We start from the raw sequence: 12,038 nt of genomic DNA, 5'->3' as shown, positions 1-12,038 counted from the left end.
TAAACAATAGTCAAGGACAACACAAGTAAACACAAAATGCAATTTGTAAATGAAGGTGTTTATTATAAAAGGTGAAAACAAATCCTAACCATCATGGCAACATGGCAGGTACTTGAAAATGTAGGCAAATAAAGCTAAACATAGAGATGTAATATTTGATATGTAAATAGAGTATCCGCAGCCAAGGAGGCTGAATGGAGCCCGGTGTCAGTTTCCCAAGAAGCATGTTATTAACAGCATGCAAATGAAGTTTCTAAAACAGGATACATGATGAGCTACAAGCTCATATGTAAATTCAAAACTTTTTCTTTCCTTGTTCCAGATGTAGAGCGTGTGCACATACACGGAGGCTCAGTCCTCGACGCAGCCGCCTCAGTTTCAGTTCCAACCGGCTGTTGTTTGCTGACTGGTTTTCCCCTCTCTCTCTCCCCTTTCATGCCTAAAAGCTGTCATGTCAATAACAAAAAGGTCTAAAAAGTATTTACTTGCCTCAACAAACCAAACTCAAACTAGAACATCTGTTGTGCAATGAGGGAAAAATGCTCTGGCTTGTTTCTATAGACCAATCACATCGGCCCGGGTGGCGCTGACCCCCAACACCTGAGAAAGGGAGAGGGACCAGCCAGTCTGCAAAATGTCCCTAAAAGATGTGCAAAACAACACAACGAGACAGAGACATGCTTAACAGAACCGAATCACTACAAATAGACACACGATGACTACGGTGTGGGTGGCTTAGAGTAAAAAGACACTACTGTAGTGGGAAAAAATTACATTTAAGCATGATTTCATTTATCCTTCTATAATATTCATGTATTATTATCATGTGCATAACTATGCTTTTGTGTGATATGACTTCATTCAGTGAATTTCTGTACGTGTGCTCCCTGAAGCCAACTCAGCAGCTGTGTGTTCCTAAATTACCAAAGCTGGTGCCCGGTAGTCTGAAAAACCAAGATGGTCCAGAGATATGTAAATAGGCTGTTTATAAAGCGCTCTTCTAGTCTTAACAACCACTCGGAGCGCTTTTACACAGTTCAGGAACCGTTCACACGCTGTGGAGCTCATCAGATAAACACTCACACACATTTACACTCCAATGGCGCAATCAGGGGCAACTCGGGGTTTAGCTTTTTTTTTCTCACACCTATGTTATGTTCATCAATAAGAGAGCAGAGTCTGGATGTTTTGCATTTGTACGTGACCAAGGCCCAGGTTGTCTATAGCAGCTAAAAATAAATGACACATGAAAACTTTGAGGCATGAGGATGACGTCAAAAGGCTCCCACGTGTCTGTATTGTAAGATTGTTTTGCTGAGATTAGACACAGGGTCTTCTCTCTAGGGAAAGCAGGATTTAAGACAATGTTTCTGTTTTACTGCGCTCCGACTCTGTCACAATGTTACTGTTGTTAACTCTGGGAAACTCTGTTTTATAATATATATAATAAGGATAATAATCAAGAAAATCCACCGAAGACCAACCTTGACTCAGTCGCACTGCTGTCTTTATTTTAGTTTCAACAAAGTCTCACCCCACAACCTTTGCTGTATAGAAACTTCCACAACACTATCTTAGAGATGACATACCATATTCAGGAATTCAATACTCATAAATGAAAATGGAAGTCGTTGGTGGTCGGTATTTATCTTTTGATTATAGCTTTTCCTTGTGTGGAAGGCAGCTTTTAAACAAATAGCCGTAAAGTGGTTTCATTTTGAATCTCCTCCCTTGGTTTCAAATAAATGCGTAGCTAGATAGGAAATGCATGCGGCTAACAGTGAGTCAGAAGTGAATCAGCAGCTACAATAAGGCCTTTTAGACGGGTTTCACAACATTTCAAAAACTGCCTTAGAACCGGCCCGTTGGGTTCACGCAAGTTCACGTTCTAATTGCTTTGTGCAAATCTGGGGCGTCCACCTCGACTTGCCGCCTCTCGAAAAACTCACAAAAGTCTTTTAAAACTGGCCGCTGTCAATCTCAAGCAAAGACAGGTCCAGCGACTGCATAGCTCATCGCTCCCGGAAACACATTATGGTGAGCTATTTCTAGAAATTCAGAGGAAACGAGACGCCATGTTGGTGTGTTTTGAAATCTGGGAGCAGACAGCGTTCGTCCAATCCGGTCCAGCCATCCAGACGTAAGAGGGCGTAAGAAGGTCAGTGAAGATAGTTTGATAAGTTCTTGTGGCGAGCTACGGTGGGCACGTACCTTGAGATCGTTATCTTCTCATGAGGCCAGTGTTTACTGAACGTAGTCTAACAGCTGAATGACGAACATGCATGAAAATAACGCACATTTTAAATGCAGATTTGTTCTGTGGAAGAGCGTGTGTGTGTGCACACTGCTTCCTGTCTGCATCAGCTTTGTGGGTCTTATCTCTATGATAAGCAACCCAAATATATTTCTAGTGTACACTCAAAAGGAAAGGGCACTTTGCATGAAAGCTAATGGCCAGTTCCCTCTACTAAATTGTTTTGTTGGTACAGCTCTTTCTAGCTAGTTTCACTATAATCCGCCTCATTTTGTAATGAAAGGGATATCAATGTGTTGATTTATGGTAGGACGTGTATCGTAAAATTGTATTCACATTGTGGTCATTCATAGTCTGAGCTACTTTGCGTGTCTCTGGCTTGTTTAACAGTTGAAGGCTTTATTTGTACAGCCAGTAAAGTACACGCTATCGTGCTAAATATGGATGCATTTGCAAACAGTGCTTTAAAGGCTAGTAGTGGTTGTGAAATATATGCTGCTGTAAAAACATTGTCAACATCGCTAACGTAATGGAGTCAGTGTGTTGTGTTCCTCCTCTTCGATTGATGAAGGTCTACATGGAGGTTTTCTCTGCAATAACAGCATTTACAGTTATTAGAGATGTCACGAGTCCAGCAAAACAGTCAGCTTGTTTACAACCTCTACTGCTAAATGTTTGACTTCGTGCATCAAAAAATTTAGCCATAATCCAACGTTGCCGAACAGGGGAGAAATAAGGTATTTTGAACATCTAGAAGTCCCCCATCTGCAGAGAGAGAGAAAGATCAAATGAGGTTGTGTGCTTGTACACAATCAAAGATGCTATCAGGTTATTTGGCACTAAATTTGGCATCTGCCTCCAGCTGCACCAATATATCACAGTGCCATCCATTAACCTTGGAACTCAGAGCTGAGAATGACGTCACGCCACAGTTTCGGCCCATTTACAAGTCAAATGTTTCCTTGTGGGATTAGCTCTAGCTAGGTTAGCCATTGGTAGCAATACCAGTTGATAACAACGCAGCGTAGCAAAAGGTCTACAGATACAGTACTGTGTGCGACTGATTTAGTGAGACACAAATAAGACAGAAGGGCTAATAACTGAATGTTACTACAGCTTTCACAATTGTTGATGCACGGAGCAGCCATGTTGGATTTTGAGCTCATGGTAATCTGAGATTATCCGTGTTTTGGAGGTAGGAAATCAGGCAGGGGTTTCCAACTTTGACCTCAGAAAGTCCGACTTCGGAGTATAAACTGAATGAATGGATTCCCGGTAGAGAGTCTGCCCATTTTCCCACCGTCTGTCTGCAGCTCTGCAGCACCTAATGCACATCTGTGCTTTTCCCACAGGTTACACTGGCCTTTCTTCTTGACCATGTTTGTTTCATGAAATCCACGGTTGGTTTAATGACTCTGTCGACTGGGTTTGTACTGCTGGAGTCACAGAAATTACGCTTTTGCTGCACCTGTCTTACGTTAAATGGCTCACCGTGAGAGACAAAGCTTGACTTTAGTCAGATCCTATCGTGGAAGCGTGACACACTGTGTGATCTCTCCCATTTACACAGCAGCATCCGTCCAGCTTCCTCCTCACTGGCTTTGGTATCACCGCAGCGACAACGTACGTTGAATGAAATGGATGTCTCCCGGAGCCACAATGCTGCGTTTCACCCCTGGGGGCCTCAAGGAGTGAGGGCTGAAAGAAATGTGTTCAATGAAATATTCAAAGTACCATCTCAAATGTGGAGGTACCACATGAAACCACCTTGAAATGAAAAAACACATCCCATCGAACCCAAAAATCTCCATGCTAGACAAATTAATTGCTGGAAAGGGCCTGCAAGACACCCCTCAAATGCGCTCCAAATGTAAAGTACAGTATCATATAATTGACCTAGATCAAATGATGAAAGTACCACAGTTTCTGAACCAATTGTGCACATCCACAAAGTACAACGGTCAGCATGCCAGACACATTTTCTGCTGATTAAGGTCCACCAGACACCCCTGAAAAATAGTCCCCACATACCACATTGATTCACCTTTAGTACATATAAGGAAAGAACCATACACTACATAATTGTGAGCATTCACAGAGCACAAGTGCACCATCACTTAGGTTCAAAGATTGAGTGGCCAGTGTACAGAAGTGGATACAGAAAAGGGTACTTTATATGGCAAGTTCAGTTTCAAAGCCTGAAGTTTGCAGTTATTTTGGAGAATATTCTACAATGTTTGTGATTGTTTTGGTTTGTTGCAGTCCTAATAAAACTTGTTGATAAAAACTTGAGAAACATCTCTTTTAGACTACATTCATCCATCCATCCATCCATCTTCGTCTGCTTATCCGGTATCGGGTCGCAGGGGGTCAGCAGCTCCAGCAGGAGACCCCGAACTTCCCTTTCCCGAGCCACATCAAGGCCTGGCGTTCCCAGGCCACGTTGGAGATGTAATCCGAGGCCTCCTCCCAGCTGGACGTGCCTGGACCACCTCCCCAGGAAGGCCCCCAGGGGGAATCCTTATCAGATGCCTGAGTACATTCAGAACAGACAAAGAAATGTGGCCTTAATGGACAATCTTGCAATTAGTCGAGATTGAATATTTTACTTGATTCCTACCTAATATATGCTTTCAGCCTCCATTAACATGACATGACATCAGCAGTAAAATCTTGCTTTGTCATTCTGGGACCACAGGGTTGTTGTCTCGTCCCTCAGTACTGGCAGCTTCTCTCGTTCCCTCTCAGGGGAAAGTGGAATTCATCTGGAATGACCTCAGAGGAAGTTGGGTTTTCCTTAATGATGATAGGAACCACATTTTCAGTACAGACTGAGCTGGAATGTGCATTCCTTGTCTGGAAAAAGTGTCAACACATTCTCACTTTGTTGTTGTTATCGATGCTAAAAGTCTCCTTTTGCGTCATATAACACGCTTAAACTTAACGGTCCGGACTATCGGTGTCCCTTTTGACGCTGTTAGGTTAAGGAAAGGCTCGTGGGTGGGCTCACAGTAACGGGACGGTTAAGGACACGCGGGACACAAACCCCGCTTTCCTGGGTGAAGGTCCTGTGTTCGACCCATCCACCCCCCCTACCATGCATTTTAAAACTGTGATCATTGTGTGGCAATCATCCTGTATGGCTTCTTTTGAAATGTATTAAAAGTATGTGACCTTAAACTTTCATCTTATCCCAGTTTGCAGAAAACTGGACATTTTCAACGCTTCATTATGAAGATACTGGATTACAAAATTTAGGACAAATTGTGTGTCAGAACAGTTCCAACACTGTGTTTGTGTTAGTTTTCTCCCTTGTCTTTTGTTGTGATCATGTCTCGTGTCCCCTGGTAAGTGTCTGTTCTTCTTCCTGTTTTATGTTGATGGTCTGGTCTCCTTTGCTGTCTCGTCATGCCGAGCTTTACTTTTGTCGGTCTGATTGTCTTGCCCCGCCCTAACGTGTTTCACCTGATGTATCACCTGTTACCAGTTACCTCACTACCTCCTGTATTTAACCCATGTGTTCCCTTTGTCTCTTGTCAGATCATCTAGTTCTTCCGCCTGTCTGTACGTCACCTTGTCGCAGTGTTCCCGGTGTTTTTTTTTTATAAATACAATTTTTATGTTTTGCAAGTTTTTTGATTTTTGTACATTTTGTGCTTTCTGTTGGATCCCTGGTTGGTTGGACTCTGTTTTGTGTTAATAAAGCTTATTTTAAGCTCTCACATGCTCCGCATTTGGGTCCTCCTTCCGCAACCATAACAAATCACTACTTACAGAGCCTTGCATGGTCAAGCTCCCGCTTACATTTAGGATCTATCACACGCCCACACTCCTGGTCGCTCTCTAAGGTCTTCAGACCAAGACCTTCTAACTGTCCCCAGAACCTGTTTTAAAACCAGAGGTGATCGAGCCTTTTCTGTGGCGGCTCCAAGGCTCTGGACCTCTCTCTCTTTGGCTCTGAGAGCTTTGGATTCTGTGGAAACCTTTAAAAAACACCTGAAGACACATCTTTTTAGACCAGCTTTTAACCAGCAACATGGCTTAGTATTTCTTGCGTTGCTGTTTTATTTGTTTTTACTGTAAAGCACTTTGGGACCCTTATTGTCTGTGAAAGGTGCGTTATAAATAAAGTTTACTTACCTACTTACTACCAACCACCAATTTATTAGATTATAATTGTTTTTAAGTTTTCTATTTCAAAAATTCAAATATGTGAAAATATACAACACAAATCCAACGTTCAATTGGAAAGATACATTAGCATGTTTGTGAATAAAAACCAAAAAAACGTGTTTTTGTTGTGGTTTTTCTGTTTTTTGTATATTTAATCTCTGTTTCCTTGTTGTTTTTTTGTCTCATGTCTGGTTTTGCTTCCTGCCTTGTGTTTTCCCGCCTGTGAGTAACTGCCATGCCCTGATTCGTTCCACCTGTTCTTCAGCCCTCATGTCACCTCTCCCTCGTTGTCCCTCGTTGTCCCTCGTTGTCCCTCGTTGTCCCCCGTTACCTTGTGCATTTAGTACTTGTGCTTTCTGCGGTAACCTGTGCTCCTTCTTCCTGGTAGTTATTTTCTATTTTATATCTGGATTTTTGGTTTTTCTTTGTTTTTGCCTGCCTGCCTTCCTTCCTCATGACACTTTATGTTGTAAGTCTTTTGTTTAATTTAATTCCCCTACTTTTGGGTCCAAGCCTTGTTTTACCTGACAATTTTGAAGCTAAGCCTACTGTAAGAAAATAACTATATGGTAGCCATACTGTTAAGGATTTAATGTGCGTTTCACATGTATGTTTAACATTTAACCCTCCAATTGTCCTCGGGTCAATCTGACCCCCTTTAAAAAATGTCTATATCTGAAATATGGGTTTCTTTTTAACCAAATTACAACAAAACATGGATTACGTTCCTTGTAACGCTCTTTACAAACACAAATGATCACTTTCATTCCTCTAATCTATTTCATTCCTCTGAACTATTAGTCAAAATAATTCATAATGTCTGCTTTTTAGACTAAGACTTAGACTCAGACTAGACTTAGACTAAATAAATGTGAGTTATTGACCATGAATTCCAAAAAGTTAAGTAAAACTAGTAAGGTGGTGTTAGTAAAAACTAAAAAAGTCTGAAAAAGGGACAGATGTTTTTGACTTGGACTAAACTAGTCCTGGTCTTGGACTCGACTAAAGCGGTCTTGACTACAGCTCTGGTATTTTTAGAATATTGCGTACTACTAAACATTTGCATAATGCAAGCATATTTGCTTGCTCCCATGTTGATAAAACCATTAAAAAGATGAAATATTATCTCTTTCAGAGTACATTCAGAACAAAAAATGTGTGATTAATCACAAGTTAACTATGGAGAATCATGCGATTAATCATGATTAAATATTTTCCTTGATTGACAGCCCTAATGTCAGATACTTTCAGCCTCTATAAACATTCTCATATCATCCAAATACAATGAACAAAATTATAAACGCAACATTTTTGTTTTTGCCCTCATTTTTCATGAGCTGAAGTCAAACATGTGAAATGTTTTCTAGGTAATTACAAAATTGGCCTATTTGTTACCACATGGGCAAAGTTAAACTAAAGTAAAGTTTCTACACGGGGTCTATTGGACCTCGATTTATTTTGTCTAAGTCCTAATGGCTGGCTTCCTGTACGTCAAAGAATTGATTTCAAAGTCCTTTTGCTAGTTTGTATAAATCACTCAATGGTTTAGGGCCAAAATACCTTTCCGATCTTCTACTACACTATGACCCCCCCAGACCTCTCAGGTGGTCTGGGGCAGGTCTGCTTTCCGTCCCCAGAGTCAGAACTAAACAGGGGGAACAGGGTTTAGTTGTATGCTCCTCATATCTGGAACAAACTCCCAGAAACCTGCAGATCCGCTGCTACTCTCAGTTCTTTTAAATCCAGGCTGAAGACCTTTCTTTATGATGTGGCCTTTCTTTAAATTACTGTCAATGTCTTTAATGTTTAATTTATTATGCTGCACTGTAACTTTTATTCTCTGTTTTTATTTTTTAACTGTTTTTTTTTTTTTTCACTGATTTTGAGTAAAGCACTTTGAATTGCCCTGTTGCTGAAATGTGCTCTACAGATAAAGCTGCCTTGCCATGAGACACGTCTATGCTTCATTTTCCCCTTATGATGTCACACCAGAAGCACATAAGCAGCCCAAAGCTGCCCAAGACCGTCTCTGGTTTCAACCCAAAAATGAATCCCTTTGGATTGGATTTTACGTTGTCCTGTAGTAACCTTGCCACAGACTTGGCTTGGCATGTGCATCCTCAGAGCTGTAAACACACATCATGGCGGACTGGGATGGCTCGTGTTTGGCTGCGTGGGTTTTCTTTTAAACGTCACGCTGTGTGAGTGACGACCACAACGATGAAGTCCAGTGATGTGCGGCTTTGCAGTGACCCACATTTCCGTTGCAAACCTTCGGCTGTGTTCCCAAACACTATTTAAAAAAAAACAACTGATACAATACTTGGGTAACTCGTTTTCTTCACCTCCTGATGGTCACGCTGGAGGATGAAATGAATCACCATGGTAACTTCCCAGAGTTGTACAATCCTGCCTCATGGTGTTACTGTGTAAACCCATGATGTGCCTTTTTAGTAGCAGTGCAGTTTTGTTTTGACGCGCCTCTAATTAACCTTAATTCTTACCCTCTCCTCTCAGAGTGTGTACACAACACAGGAACTGTAATCAAGATGAGTTACATGCTCATTCTCCTTCCCCTCACTCGCCCTGTTCTCAGAATCAGAAATTAGAATCAGAAATCGGTTTATTGCCAAAGAAAGTTACATTTGAAGAATTTGCCTTGGTGGTTGGTATATACATACATACATCCACACAGTACATACATACTGTACATACATACATCCACACAGTACATACATACTGTACATACATACATCCACACAGTACATACATGCTGTACATACATACATACAAACTGCACATACATACTGTACTTACATATATACATACATACTGTACATACATACAAACTGTACATATACTGTACTTACATATATATACGTACATACATATATACTGTACTTACATATATATACATACATATATACATACATACATACATACATACTGTACTTACATTTATATACATACATACTGTACATACATACATACATACGTACATTCATACATATTGTACATTCATACATATATACATACAAACTGTACATACATACATACTGTACTTGCATATATACATACATACTGTACATACATACATACAGTACATATATATGAAAAAAACAAACAGCTAAAATACAACATAATAAATGAAAAATACAATCCCGCTTCCCCCCATCTGCTGATTAAGGGTGTAAATCTTTTAATTTAAACAGTCAGATTTAGGAACAGCGTCTTTCAGCCAACGTTTTCTCCTCCCTCTCTTAAATATGACATTGCAATGGGAATTTGATTACGACACAATGGGGTGTAATTGCCTACAGACTTTTCTCATTTATCATTTCTCTTGCACACAATTCAATAAATAATTGCTCACTAAAAAACCTTTCTACATGGTGTCAGAGGATAGGCAGAGTGTGCTATCTTACCCTCTTTTCATGGAAACTATGTTCCTCATATTATCTCAGGAGATTATGTCACAGTGTGCGTTCCAACCTTCTGTCAGCCTAACTCCTGCACAGCCCTCAGTTCACTAGAAAAAAAAAACAAATACTGTAGAAATGTCCATTGAGTGATGTAATTAACCCTCGGACAACAGAGTGGAGACATTACCTCACGTAAAAGAAGAAAAAGCTGCAGATGTTTCAGCACCCTGGACAGATCATCTCCCTAAAACTGAATTTGAACTGTTCTGACACATAATTTTCCGAAAATTTTGTAATCCATTATCTTCTTAACGAAGCGTTGAAACTGTCCAGTTTTCTGCAAACTTGGATAAGATGAAAGTTTAAGGTCACATACTTTAAATAAATTTCAAAATGTGCCATACAGGATGATTTCCACCCCAAGGTCTATTAAAGTATCAATTAAGCCACATTTGTGCAGTTTCTCCAAAACCATATATTGGCATCTATTGGCTGAAGTTAAGCATTGCAACGTTTCAAGACAGTCAAATTAGTGTAGAAGTCATCACACAGTCACAATTAAAACAATCGCAAATAATTCACTTATTTTATTTTTGTTAAATACATATTGATATCATTTTAAAAAATCTGTATGATGTGTAAACATTAAAAGTCCTTCACAAGAATCAGTTTCAGCCTTTGAAACGTTTTTCTTTTTTACAGTTCATTCCAGTAATAAGCAAATTTAATCTCATAGCAATATGTAGACAATGTAGACAGTAGTATAAAAGTATTGGCGGGGGGGTTCCTGTTGAAGATTTAAAAAATTGTTACATTAAGGTACAATGATCTAATTTAACTTTTAGCTTTTTGTATTACTTGAGTTTTGTAGGATAGACTGCTGTCTTTATCTAACCAAAATCAGAAGAATTAATTAATTATTAATTAACGCTCTACTGCATCTATAAGATGTCTTTTATACAAACATACCAAAGTAGGAACATCAAATATCAGTGCTCTTGTGAAATGCATACAGTGTATGTTGTCACATTGGAGTTTGGTACAATGTTTAAATGATTAAGAGAGGGCTCATCAAAAGCAGTAAACAGGGGGCCTAATGTTGATCCCTGTGGGACACCTTTAATCTTCAACCAATTAGGGACATGATTTGAAACAATTAGCAATATTCTGAACTACCAAAAGATCTGATTTGAACTAGATTGAGGTTTTGAAAAAACTGCAGCAGGTGTTATGCTGTAACAATGATGTCGGGGCTGAAAGATATTATTGTCCTCCAGAAAGGCATGTGCAGTAGCTGTGTGAGTTGACAGGATCATCATACCCCAATGTGCATGTAATACAGAGTGTGTTACTGGGTCCAGTAAGAAAATATGTTGGGTTCAGGACTAAATCCAGGTCCAATAAACCAGCAGCTGGTCTACTTTACTGGTTAGTGTTCACAGTGACACTGATGGCTAAATGGCTCCATCTAGTGATTCAACTAGATCAGTGACCACGTCTCCTCATATCAACAACAGCACAACGCCTAAGCTGATGCATGGAACACAAACCGTCACCACATTAAAACCCTTATTTGTAGGATTTTAACAAAACTTGTCTTTGGTGTAAACAGCAATCTACATCTATTCACACCTAAGATCAACACTCTCTTAGACATTAGTAGAGCATGAATGTTGTGCTTCATTCAATTGAAGTTTAAGTGCTTGGAATCAAGCCAACCTGCTACAGGATGAACTGTGACCATTAAACATTTGACTCGGCGCATTATTATTAAAAAGCGTAAACCTTCCTTTCACAACCCCGTAACTCGTGGTCTGTCTACATTGAATGGTTAAGGCATTATGGTTAACAATCAAAACCCTCATGGAGAAATTGAACAGGATTTTCACTCCCAGAACCACAATGTTGAGCTCTATGGCCTGTGATTGGCGGAATTTTTGCCCAACAACGCCAACAATACACTGCCTACCGCAGTTTTAAAAGCTTTTTTTTCCTTAATATTAGATCTTACATGACATTATACTATTAATCAGCTTAATATAGATAGAAGTGAACGAACTATTCCTCTAAGTGAACGGTATTCTGTTTTTAACTAATATAAAAAGAAGTAGAACAATCACCATTGTTTACATTTGGGATCATATTTATTCAAAGCGTCATTCAAAGCAGCCACACATGCTCCAGATTCA

The 12,038-nt window shown here is 39.8% G+C and overlaps 1 protein-coding gene across 1 annotated transcript in view; it reads left to right on the top strand.

Moving 5' to 3' along the window:
- Positions 1-12,038, top strand: part of LOC117957201 (F-actin-uncapping protein LRRC16A-like) — a 57,716-nt gene that overhangs the window by 1,200 nt on the left and 44,478 nt on the right. The window lies entirely within an intron of this gene.

This window comes from Etheostoma cragini, chromosome 14 (assembly GCF_013103735.1).
Source record: "Etheostoma cragini isolate CJK2018 chromosome 14, CSU_Ecrag_1.0, whole genome shotgun sequence".
Classification (NCBI taxonomy): Eukaryota; Metazoa; Chordata; class Actinopteri; order Perciformes; family Percidae; genus Etheostoma; species Etheostoma cragini.
Note: the sequence above shows the minus strand (reverse complement) of the source record. Positions and strands in the feature narration are given on the sequence as shown.